The 13216-nt window shown below is 36.2% G+C and overlaps 1 protein-coding gene across 1 annotated transcript in view; it reads right to left on the bottom strand.

Moving 5' to 3' along the window:
• satb1b (SATB homeobox 1b) overlaps positions 1–13216 on the bottom strand; it is a 91794-nt gene that overhangs the window by 70387 nt on the left and 8191 nt on the right. The window lies entirely within an intron of this gene.

Genomic DNA, 13216 nt, shown 5'->3' with positions numbered 1-13216 from the left:
ATGATTTGCAAATGCTTTTAATGCTGTAATATTTTATTGTTGTGATGTATTGTTCTTTGTTGTATATGTATTTGTATAACTGGGCCGCCTATCTTGGCCAGGACACTCCTGGAAAAGAGATTTTTAATCTCAGTGAGGTTCTCTCCTGGTTAAATAAAGGCAAAGAAAGAAGAAAAAAATGAGAACAGCGCAGATTAAAGTGTTTCAGATGGAGTATGCCACAAATAACTCGCCTGATATCAACCAATAGAAACAACTGAGCAGAGCACTGGTTTGATTACACAAGAATGAAATGAGTTTCAATTACGCTCTCTTGACAGAGACTTTCCACTTCTTTTCTCCGACCAATTAATCCTCCGATATTCCATGTTGCTTTTGACAAGCGCTCTACATCACTCCATTGAAAGCAATGGGGGATCCCTCAACCAAAGAGATCGCTTCTCCCAAACCTCGTTGCCCCCGGTGATAGTGACAGAAGTCAGTAATTGCTGCCGCCTCAGACGACTTCATTAAGACGGGGATTGTCTGCGCGGCTGATCTCAGAACAGCAGAAACACGATTACGGTGTAGCTGTGACATGTGGGGCCGGCATCCTCTGTGTCTACGGGCGCTAGCGTTACTGGGACCGGGCAAATATCCACATCATCCGTCATCCCGCTGTCATTAGCTGGTAATGATTTGATTATTTTGCAGATGAATCGTGATATAAATCTCTTTCACAAGCACTTCCTGTGTAAATTAATCAAAACCGTTTGGGTAGAGTTGACAGAGAAAAGAAGGGAAATTATGTCTGAATTAAGAATTACAGTCTGTCGATTTGAACGTAATACTTGTTAGTACAAAAGCAGTGCGGTTAAACAAGTCATGTCATAAATGTATAATTCATTTTTTCCCCCCAAGGTCCACTTATAATTTGAGCGAAGGTCTTTTGTGCCATAAATGGTCATAATTTATTTTTATGCCTATTCACTTTTTTTTTTTTTTTTAATGGTTTTCTTAAACCCTTAGGCTGAAAAAATGCTGTATTTTCAATCAGAAAAATAAAAAATAAAATTATTACACAATGAATTAAACATAACATTTTGAAGACTGAAAAGGTTTCTTGTAAAATATACTCCAATAATCAACTTTAAAAATATGTTATTTCAGTGTAGCAGCAAAAACGGCCATTAAATATTCTTCAAAATATTTTCTTTTCTACCCTGAAGAAGCAAGCAATTCATACAGGTTCAAAATGACGTAAGAGTGAGTGACACAAAATTAATTTTAGTGTGAACTATCCCCATGTTAATGCCTCATCATGATACAGCTCTGTCCTGCACTTTTTCCATGATCTAACCTTTGTCATCAAATCCAAAATAGTCAATCTCACCCTTCACTAACAGCCTTTTTGCAAGTCACATTATGACAGATTCATAAAACATTTCATGCTGAAATGTGACGCTCAAGCTGTTACAATCAGACTATCATTACACACTCAGAAAAAAAAAGGTACAAAAGCAGTCACTGGGATTGTACCTTTTTAAAAGGAACACTTTTGTACCTTATTTACCCCTAAAGGGTGCATATTAGTACCTTAACAGTACAGAGGCTATTAGTACCTAAATGATACATATTAGTGCCTATTGAAAGGGTAACGCTTGTGGACCTTTTTTGTATGTATTTAGTTCTTATGAGGAGTAACAGCAGCATATACGGCATAAGTTGACAAGAAAGTTACATTTCTATAAACCGTTTTTGTGATCAAAAACTATGCCCATCCAGAAGTGTTGACTTCTGAAAGCTGTTTTCATCGAACAATGAATTTCTACCTCAAAAGATCAGTTTGATTTCTCAAGATATGAGCACTTTAAGACTTTTTAAACCTGGCCAAGCACATACTGTACAATCCAATGCAACCAGATATGTCTTCAAATGCAAAAGCTAAAAGTGACAACCAAGTCCAGGAGGCTCATCTCAGCCGAGTGCAACCCATTCAATCTCAGCAGATACCCATTCAATACCTTTACAGCCACTAATGAATCTTTCTGGGAAAACAGCAAACAGGTTCAACTTTGCTTGTCTTGCAGGCGTGAGACACTAAAACGTTGCTATGGTTAGTACTATGTAAACAAATCACAAACAGAGTAGCAACTCCTATATTTCATACACATGAATGATCATTTAAGAGATTTAATGACATTTAAATGCAGATGTGACTCTAAAAGCTTGAACCGTAGTGAATGCACTACAAACTTTCAAAGAAATTAATAGTTGTATTTACTAATATTTAATTTATTAAGCAAAGATGCATTAAATTGATAGAAAATGACAGTAGACAATTATAATCTTACACAAGATTTCCATTTCAAATAAATGCTATTCTTTTTAACTTTCTATACATCAAATAATCCTTAACATAAAATGCATCACGGTTTCCATAAAAATAAGAATTCATCAACATTGATAATAATAAACAAAGTGTCTTGAGCAGCAAATCAGCATATTAGAATGATTTCTGAAGGATCACGTGACACGGAAGACTGGAGTTGCATCACAGGAATAAATTACATTTTACAATGCACTACCAATCAAAAGTTTTTAATGTTTTTTAAAGAATTCCCTTCTGCTCACCAAGCCTGCATTTATTTGATCCAAAATACAGCAAAAGCAGTAATATTGTGAACTATATTTTTTTCTATTTAAAATAACTGCTTTCTATTTGAATATATTTTAAAATGTACTTTATTCCTGTGATGCAAAGCTGAATTTTCAGTTTTCAGTGTCACATGATCCTTCAGAAATCATTCTAACATGCTGATTTGCTGTTCAAGAAACATTTATTATTATTATTATTATTTAAAACAGTTGAGTATTTTTTTTTTTTTTCAGGATTCTTTGATGAACAGAAAGATCCAAATATCAGCATTTATCTGAATTAAAAAGCTTTTGTAACATTATACACTACACCATTTAAAAGCTTGTATATATATATATACATACATACACAGTGCTGCTTGAAAGTTTGTGAACCCTTTAGAATTTTCTATATTTCTGCATAAATATGACCCAAAACATCATCAGATTTTCGCACAAGTCCTGAAAGTAGACAAAGAAAACCCAATCAAACAAATGATACAAAAATATATACTTTATCATTTATTTATTGAGAGAAATGAACCAGTGTTACACATCTGTGAGTTGTAAAAGTATGTGATTCTTTGCTTTCAGTATCAGGTGTGACCCCCTTTTGCTGCAGTAACTGAAGGTAAAGTTTCTTGTAACTGCTGATCAGTCCTGCACAACAGCTTGTAGGAATTTTAGCCCATTCCTCAGAACTGCTTCAACTCTGTGATGTTGGTGGGTTTCCTCCTATGAACTGCTTGCTTCGAGTCCTTCCACAACATTTCAATTGGATTAAGGTCTGGACTTTGACTCAGCCGTTCCAAAACATTAACTTTGTTCCTCTTTAACCATTCTTTGGTAGAACGACTTGTGTGCTTGGGGTTGGTGTCTTGCTGCATGACCCACTTTTTCTTGAGACTCAGTTCATGGACAGATGTCCTGATGTTTTTCTTTAGAAACTGCTGGTATAACTCAGAATTCATTGTTTCATCAATGATGGCAGGCTGTCCTGGCCAAGATGCAGCAAAACAGGCCCAAACCATGATACTACCACCACCACCATGTTTCATAGATGGGATAAGATTCTTGAGCTGGAATGCAGTGCTTTCTTTTCTCCGAACATAACGCTTCTCATTTAAACTAAAAAGTTATATTTTGGTCTCATAAATGTCCACAGAACATTTTTCCAATAGCCCTCTGGCTTGTCCACATGATCTTTAGCAAACTGCAGACGGGCAGCAATGATGTTTTGGAGAGCAGTGGCTTTCTCCTTGTAACTCTTCTATGCACACCACGGTTGCTCAGTGTTCTCCTGACGGTGGGCTCATGAACATTAACATTAGCCAATGGGAGAAAGGCCTTTAGTTGCTTAGAAGTTACCCTGGAGTCCTTTGCAACCTCGTGGACTATTACAAGTCTTGCTTTTAGAGCGATCTTTGTTGGTCGACCATTCCTGGGGAGGGTAATTTGTCCACAATCTTTATGACTGTGGATTTGTGGAGTCCAAACTCTTTAGAGATGGTTTTGTAACCTTTTCTAGCCTGATGAGCAACAGCCAATCTTTTTCTGAGGTCCTCAGTGATCTCCTTTGTTCGTGACATGATTCACTTCCACAAACATGATCAGACTTTGATAGATCCCTGTTCTTTGAATAAAACAGGGTACACACTGACACCCGATAGTCATCTCAGTGATTGAAAACACCTCTAAACAAATGAAACTCTAATTTGACCTTCAAATTAACTGCTAATCCTAGAGATTCACATACTTTGCCATTCACAGATATGTAATATTGGATCATTTTTCTGAATAAATGACAAAGAAAATATTTCTGTCTCATTTGTTTCTTTGGGTTCTCTTTGTCTACTTTCAGCACTTGTGTGAAAATTTGATTATGTTTTGGGTCATACTTATGCAGAAATATAGAAGATTCTAAAGGGTTATATATATATATATATATACACACACACACACACTTTTTTATTTTTTTATTGAGGGGGGGGGGGTACTTTCAACATAATAATAGTAATAATAATAAAAAATGTTTTGAGCAGAAAATCTGAATATTTGATTAATTTCTGAAGGATCATGTGACTGAAGTATAAAATTCAGATTTGAAATCACAGGAATAAATTACATTTTAAAATATATTCAAATTGAAAACAAATATTATAAATTGTAAAAATATTTCGAAATTTTACTATTTTACAAATAAATGCAGGCTTGGTGAGCAGAAGAGACTTCTTTAAAAAACATCAAAAATCCTACTGTTCAAAAGCTTTTGACTGGTAGTGTATATTCACATAGAAAATAGTTATTTTAAATTGTAATAATATTTAACAATTTTACTGTACATTTGATCAAATAAAAAGAGAGAGAAGAGACTAAAAAATCTGCTCAACTCCAAACTTCTGAACGCTAGCGCATGTGAATACAAAGAGGACAGAACTATGGGAGTGAAGGCAGTCGAGTCGGTCCACGTGCTCTCAGACACCTCCAGCCAACACGCTTCCTTTATCCCTTTCAGAATTCAGCACGATGCAAATGGCCTCTTGTGGAAGGCATATCATACCCATCCACCTCTCAGGGATCACTCCAGGGATGCCAGCGGCTCCGAATTGGCCGAGATTCCCGAAGGGACACGAGGGGGTTTAAGCCTCTGCAGTCCAGTAAACCCACAGGCCTGCAGCCCTGGGAAATGTGGCTAATTGTGAGCACCTTGGCTGCGGGTCTCCCTTCGCCTTAGGTTCGCCACAGCTCAAAAACAAGTCGAACGGTGCCCAAATATGGAGCAAGTGGGCCCAGAAATGTAGGGGGAGCGTGTCTTTGAGTTAATCTGGATTGGCGCCGATAAGAGGTGGCGTTCTTTCCTGCCGCATATCGCCGTCTGACACTGTGCGAAGGCTTGGGTGGATGGCGGCGACGCACATTGGAGCACTGGAGGCGAAAGCGGCGCATGCCAACGCTGGACACTTCCATACCGGCATTCTTCAACAGCACGAATGGCATCTCGAAGCCCGACGATTGCTTGCTGAAGCATATCGGTTAAAACAAAGTCTGGGCTTTAAAGATTAGGCTGGGGCTTGTGAATTTGGGAAACAGGTGAAAATGACATGCAAACGTCATTGAGGTGAGATAAAACGTTGACAATCAAAGTCAATATTGACTGTATGTAGTTTCAGAAATACTCATGACCGCAATACCGTTGTGTCTTTTATAATTGGTAGGAAATACCCACATGAACGTGAAAGCAACCACAAAATCTTAAGGTCATACATTTCCTTCCACACCTTCATTCTTTTAAACAGCTAGTTTAAAATAATTACACTTTGTTTTGGATACTCAGAGTTTACTGAACACGTGACCAAATCACTCTTACAAAGAAACATGAATGCATTTTTGGTAAGCTAATTTAAATGCGTAACGTAATGCAATCATTCAATTTCAGGAGATACCCGTCAACAACTTTTAAACGAGACTGCGCCGTGAACATGCATTCACTGTGAACATATAGGGTCACAGTTTTTGCTTTTTGAACAGCATGCTAATCGCTTTCCTTTCATTCTATTTGTGAATTTTGTCACAAATAGACACACAAATCGACACAAAGTGCCTCCTGTGCTTGTTGTGGAAAGACCAGCGATGGTTTGCTTCAAGTAAGCCGTAGGAGTTTTGAAACGGAAAGTGCCACAACAAAGAGCGAAAACACGAGGTCCTGTTCAATACGATGAGTAACAGTGAGTAATTGCCAAAGTGTGGAATTCATTGTAGTGGTATGAAGATTCTAAATGACATTTAGAGTATTTCCCTAATTACAGTAAAAATGATTTCTGAATCTGTCGTGAGTTTCATGCCGTGGGAATACTGTACAGAGACGATGTCTCATCTTAAACTGTCTCTGAATGAATTTCTCTTGAAAGAATTACAATTTCTGCCACACTCAGCAAGTGCCACTCATTTAAAATTAATAAATAATCTTCATTCTGGGGTCTTGTGTGCACATTGTATGTATGTATGTATGTATGTATGTATATATATGCACACACACACACACACACACACACACACATGCACACAGTACACGTATATTTAAAAATAATTAATAACTTTCATATATACAAAAAAGCATTGATAACTTGTTACCATGGAGAATGTGCTTCCTTTAATAAAAAAACACCAAGACAGGAAAAAAATTCTTCGACCCATTGCACTGACCTAAACTATAAGACGCCCACATTTAATTGTACCAGATGATTGACAGAAAGCACACGACATCTCTATTTATGAACGACAGAAAATAGGAGTGTTGATTCAAATGCAAGAAGCTTGTTCCATTTTTTCAGCGTGAAATGAACATGTCAGTGTCTTGACCAAGAAACACTGATAAGGATATTTATATATATAAATATCGTTTTTCTAAATCACTTTGGCTCAACTTTCAAATTAAAGGAATAGTTCAAGCAGAAATTCACCCAGAAATCCATTCAAGATGTAGATGAGTTTGTTTCTTTCTCGGAACAGATTTTTTAGAAATGTAGCATTCCATCACTTGCTCACCAGTGGATCCTCTGCAGTGAATGGGTGCCGTCAGAATGAGAGTCCAAACAGCTGATAAAAACATCACAATAATCCACAAGTAATCCACACCGCTCCAGTCCAGCAATTTATGTCTTTGTGAAAAGCTGTGTGTTTGTAAGAAACAAATCTATCAAGACATTTTTGACATCAAACCATTGGTTCCTCTATCCATAATATTGCTTTCTTCAGTTATAAAGCCGTCTTGTCTGGATCAGGAGAGAAATATGCACAGATCAAAAACAATTTACAACTAAAACCAGTCCTAAATATGTTAGAGATGTGAGAGGACGACAGGAGATGATCTTTTTGCTGGTGGAAGCGTTATTATGGATTATGGACTATGGTATTTTAGCTGGAAGTGACGGTTTGAAGTTAAGACTCCTTAATGATGTTTCTTACAAACATGCAGATTTTGTCTTCTCAAGATGTTAATTGATGGACTGGAGTGATGTGGATTACTTCTGTATTATTGTGATGTTTTTATCAGCGTTTTGGACTCTAATTCTGACGGCACCCATTTACTGCAGAGGATCCACTGGTGAGCAAGTAATGGAATGCTACATTTCTCCAAATCTGATGAAGAAACAAACTCATCTTCATGTTGGATGGCCTGAGAGTGAGTACATTTCCAGCAATTTTCATTTTTAGGAGGTTTTTTTTTTGGGAAGCAAACTTCATTATGGTGGCACTGGCCAATTTACTGACACAATAAGTAGATTTTGAAGCATGAATTAAATGTTTTGGGTGAGTTACTACATTTTGCAGACATGCAATTGAGTTTTGATGTCCAATAAAACTGAAACTGTGACTGTTGCACTTAGAGTTCAGAGAAAAATGAGCCAAAGCGATTGAGGGAAACACTCCGATAAAACAATGACAGTCGTGTTTGCCTGCAGAGGTGTCATGACTCCAGGTAAAGCAGTCCTCATGGAATAATAGTTAACATACCAGATACTTTCATCCCTTTCTCTTGAAATTTTTGGGAGTCATGGAGTTTCAAATAAAGCATAATGAGAAAATAACAAAGGCATCAAGAGACACAAGTGGACTAATGGAAAGTTTGATTGTGTTAGTCGAGCCATGTTTAAAAAAACAATTCCTACGTGAAATTAAACACTGTGTATAGCACCGCTAATTTGACTTCAATTAAAGAGTGAGCTATAAATGGTCTGTTCAGTGATCAAACGTTCATATGCAACAAAATGTAGGGTCCCAAACCATTACGACCAAAATAACGTCGCTCCCCAGGGACGATACCAGTATCTGATCCTCGTAAGTGACAGCTGATGGCTTCAGAAAGATAATTAACTTTTCAATTAGAGGTGCATCTGACATTGCAATTGTATCTACTTGAACAACTAAGGAGCAACTGAAGGAGATGCAGATGTATTATTACTGCAAACAAACAACGTGCTTTCGAAACAGATGTCATGATTTCTGATGTCTTTGTGTGACAGCAACATCAAAGAGCAAAGGCGAAATACGTGCTAAAATAATAATTACGACACAGTGTTTGCACAGAGTAAAATCTCTCAAAAGAGGATGAGCATAAAGCTGCATCTCCATGTTTCCTTTTTTTAAATTATGGAATCCTAAATGCATAAATAAAAACATGAAAACAAATATAAACAAAATATAACATACAGACAAACAAATACATAAAACTAACTGGGAAGACTAAATCAAAAACATGCAAACAGACATGGATTCAAAATAAACATACATAAATACAACATGCATACATACCATACATACATACATGCATGCATGCAAAGAAACAAACAGATATAAATCCAAAATAAATACATGAAACATGAAAACAAATACAATAAAATAAATAAAACATCCAAACAAATAAATACTTACATTAATTATTAACATGCAAACAAACAAAATAAATATAGATACATAAATCAAATATGCATACAAGTACAATTAAATAAATGAATAAATATTCATATAGAAAAACAAACAAATAAGTAAGTATGTATGTATGTATGTATGTATGTATGTAAGTAAATGTATATTGATTTTTGAAACATTACAATAAATTTATTAGATTCTGACTGCTAATGAAAAACTGACGCACTGACTGGGTTGGCAGGGGCACCTCAGCAAAACCTTTGTTATCTGTCCAAACACGCAATTGTGTTTGTGTAGAAGATATACTACCCACTGAATCTGATAGATTCAATTAGTGAGAGTCTATTAATTTTGTGCTAATATCACGGCACATCCTGCGTTTTTTAATTGAGCCGGGTGCAGGACGGCTGTGGTTCAGAGAGGAGAGGAGTCCGTGTCTGCTCATTAGACTAGCCAAGATCTACACCTGGGGTTCAGCCAAACTCAAGGCCGAAGGCCGCGGAAACACGGGCCATAATTACAGACGGAGATGCTATAGAATCATTTATGGTAATGCAATCACAATGAATGTTTTAGTGATCCTGGGAAAAACAGAAAAAAAAAAAACAACAACGTGTAAATGCAAAGCCATAAATTCTGTATTTCGAGACCAACGGGTCTCCGTGCAGTCGATTGCATCAAACAGAATCCAGCTGTCACCAGAGTCCAAAAATAACCTCATCTCATCTCCATCACAACAAGGTCTTAAATCAAATATCAGCTTCTGAGAAGCCAACCATCCATTTATAGTTGCTTTTACATATTGTCTGCAGCAAAAAGGCGCCGTATCTGTCTCTCGAAATGTGTCAGGAATTACAGCAATTTTTGCCTCCAATTCCAAAAACATGCATTAACCCCCTCCTTAGGAGGTGCCATCGCTCTTTTCTGGTGCAAGCTAAATATCGCAGCGAAACACGGCTGTTCGAGGCAGCAACCTGGCAGCCGGATGAGAATAACCCAGCACAGGAAGAAAGCATCCATGTTATCATGCGCACACATGTGGCCTGTGTAAAGATTAAGCCGTATTCATCCCCGGCTGCCTGCTCTTCTGCCTCAGTCCATCACAGATATGGCACCGATTCAGCCAGGAATGCAGGAGAGGTGCCACGGATTTCACACGCTCCCCAAATCGGCGGGACCCGAGACGCCGAGGTGTGGTGCGCCGGTATCGCCTCCCTTCCCCCCGGTCGGAAAACCACGTTTACAAGAACGCTGTTGATGTTCACGCTCCTGATAATAATAATAATAATAATAACAATCCCAGGAATTCCCTAAACGTCAGCCGATTCTGGTAACATGCCGTTCTCTCGCTCAAATTCATTCTAAATCAACACTATCTTGATGATGTTAAGAACAGGCTCGAATGTTTTCTAACCCCGGATAAGGAAGGGCCGCGCGGGTTCGGGGATGAGGCTTATGCCGTCAGAGCTACGTCGGGACCCTCTCCGTGTTAAGCCCCTAATAATTCCTGCTGTTTGGTTCAAAAGGAGACACACAAAGACCAGACAAAGTGATGAATGCCGTGTATATGGTGCTAGTCGGCCCGTGCGGACAATGAACAAGCCGCGCTCACAAAGGAGGCCTTGCCGGTGGGAGCGGCTATTAGGCTACGTCATTCTTTCAACCAAATTCAGTCCTAAAATCCAGATTAGGTACAAAACTGGAGTATAAACAGGGACATAACCACCATAGACCTCCATACAATGAAAAAACTAATAAAATAATGAAAAATAAATAAATAAAAACACATTTATTATATATATATATATATATATATATATATATATATATATATATATATATATATATATATATATATACACACACACACACACACATATATATAAAAAACATTAATAATAATAATGTTGTATATTTTCATTTAAATGAAACATTTTTATATATATATATATATATATAATAAAATATATACCAGTTGTATTTTAGTATCATTGATATACTACTATAGTTTTTATTAATACTTTGAATCAGTTTTTTATATTTTCCGTTTTTATTTTAGTTAAAATTTTTGCAATTTGTGTTTTTGTTATTTTCAGTATTTTTTTAAATGTCTATATAGTTTATTAATTTTTATTTCCGTTTTTTTTTCTACATCAAGTTAAATTCAATTGAGAAATGTTTTTTATTTTTATTTTATTTCCGTTAACATTTACTTTATTTCAAGTAACAGAAATGTTTGTAATTTTAGCTTCAGCTTTAGTTTTCGTTAACTGCTATAATCCAAAATCTGAAATGGCACGTTAGTTTAAATGCATAAGAAAAATCAATCAATGAATATATTTTTCAGGGTCAGATTCTTAAACTTTTACATTTTGGTGCCCCACATTTCTGGGAGCAAGACGTTTCTTTCAAGTTTTCAAAGACAAAACAAAATCTACATATTCACCTGCTCTGCTTGTCATGTGATCATGTTTCACAGTTGTCTGCTTTTTATTCATTTGCACCTAAGTTCATAAATGATAAAAATACCTTGCCGCAGCACTGGAGAAAACATATGTTACCAGAAGGCTTTTTTTGTCACCAGTTATAACGTGCGGTTTGAACAAATTAAGTTACAAACATAAACAATACGAAGTGAAGATTGCATAGTGAGCGAAAAACAAAAACAACAAAAAAAACTACTTTTAAAGTGCAAAGTTTTCAATTGTTCTTAATCAAATAAGGGTATTTGCACCCTGTGAACGCACCGACTATTGTTTGTATGTGGGTTGCAGGTGTACAAAACATGTTGTTAGTAATCAAATTTGGGTACCCAGGCATAAGCAATGCACTAACCTCTCAGAGTTGTGAAAGTGAAGTGTTGTTTGTGGGCGTTGTGCATTTTGTGGCGTGCATCCGTGAAGGGCTGCCGCTGCTGCAGTCTTCTGTGTCAGCAGCAGCAGCATTTGATTTTTTAAAAACCACTGGTGCAGTATATTAACTATAATTTATATTTATCATCTCTTGTACCCCAGCTGACTTCAACAAACCGTTTAACACTTCAGTCTTGCATGTGGCCCCCTTAATAGCTATTATGCATGAAGGAGCACTTTAAAGATTTCAAATCATTTCTTTGGGCAAACACTAATGAATTATGTCACCATAACTGCTATCCAAAAGGGCCAGCGAACCAGTGGTAATTACCGGCCGACAGGAAGTAATTTGTGTATGTGCGTCGTGTGTGCATGTGTCTAACATTTAATGCTCACACCGTGATTTATAAGAAAGCGCTACTTTCTTTGTTTAATTAGTGTTTCAAAGGTTTTTTTTTTTTTTTTTTTTCTGGTGACAACTGCTCCACCATTCCTCTGTATATAAAGCCAATTTGAAAAGTACCTTTTATATTTCACATTACACAGAAATGCGATCCCTACATACATGTGCTTGTAGCATGATGTGTTCGTAAGCCAGCCAGGTTAGGGGTTCAAAGATTGAGGAATTACTTTATTTTCATGTACGGATGCACAAACACTCACATTAGAGCATGCATTATTTGACTTTGTATTCTATAAAACGGATTTATTCATTTTTTTATATAAAATCTTAAAATTAAATGTTTCGGTTGACAAATAAAATTGATATAATTTAGTGACAATATGAAAAAGAGTAGTTTGAACATTCTTCAAATCATCTTCTGTGTTTCATCTAATGACATGATGATGAGTAAAAACTAAAATTAAAAATTTTGGGTTACCTATTCCTTTAAAGTAGAGGTGAAGTTAATTAAAATGTAAGTTCACGAATATGCATTATCATGGATATGCATTATGGAACATGCATCATCGTTTTGTAAGCTAAATTTTTACAGGTCTTCAGGCTTATTATAGTAACCAAAACTGAAGCTAAAAATCATTAAAAGAAAAAGTTGCTTGAAATAAAAGAAATGTTAGCTGAAATAAAATAAAATATTAAAAACTGAAATAAAAACTTAATAAAATAACAAAAACATAGAACAAAATTACTAAAACTTTACCAAAAATTAAACTGAAAATGGATAATGTACAAATAAATACTACTATTAAAGTATTAAAGAAAACTGCAGCTCACGTTATGCTTTTACATTTTGTGCAAAACCTGCATACTTTAACAGTTCATATTTGCATCGTTAAATTCCCCTTAAATTCTCTTCAAA

This window comes from Onychostoma macrolepis, chromosome 16, assembly GCF_012432095.1.
Source record: "Onychostoma macrolepis isolate SWU-2019 chromosome 16, ASM1243209v1, whole genome shotgun sequence".
NCBI classification, from domain to species: domain Eukaryota; kingdom Metazoa; phylum Chordata; class Actinopteri; order Cypriniformes; family Cyprinidae; genus Onychostoma; species Onychostoma macrolepis.
This window is presented reverse-complemented; position numbering and strand designations above follow the sequence as displayed.